Here is a 217-nt window from a genome sequence, read left to right as displayed (position 1 = left end):
AGACGGCGGCAGGGACGGGTGTCACGCACGGGTTGGCCGGATGGTGGCGGCGGACATGTCCGGCGACGGGACGAACATGTCCGGCTACGGGAGGAGGAAGATGGCTAGGGTTTCATCCGCGAAAATGGAAGGGGAGGGACGTTTATATAGGTAGAGGGAGCTAGGAGAGTCTAAATGAGGAGCGGTTTTCGGCCACGCGGTCATGATCGAATGACCA

Source organism: Triticum dicoccoides, chromosome 6B (assembly GCF_002162155.2).
Source record: "Triticum dicoccoides isolate Atlit2015 ecotype Zavitan chromosome 6B, WEW_v2.0, whole genome shotgun sequence".
NCBI lineage: Eukaryota > Viridiplantae > Streptophyta > Magnoliopsida > Poales > Poaceae > Triticum > Triticum dicoccoides.
Note: the sequence above shows the minus strand (reverse complement) of the source record.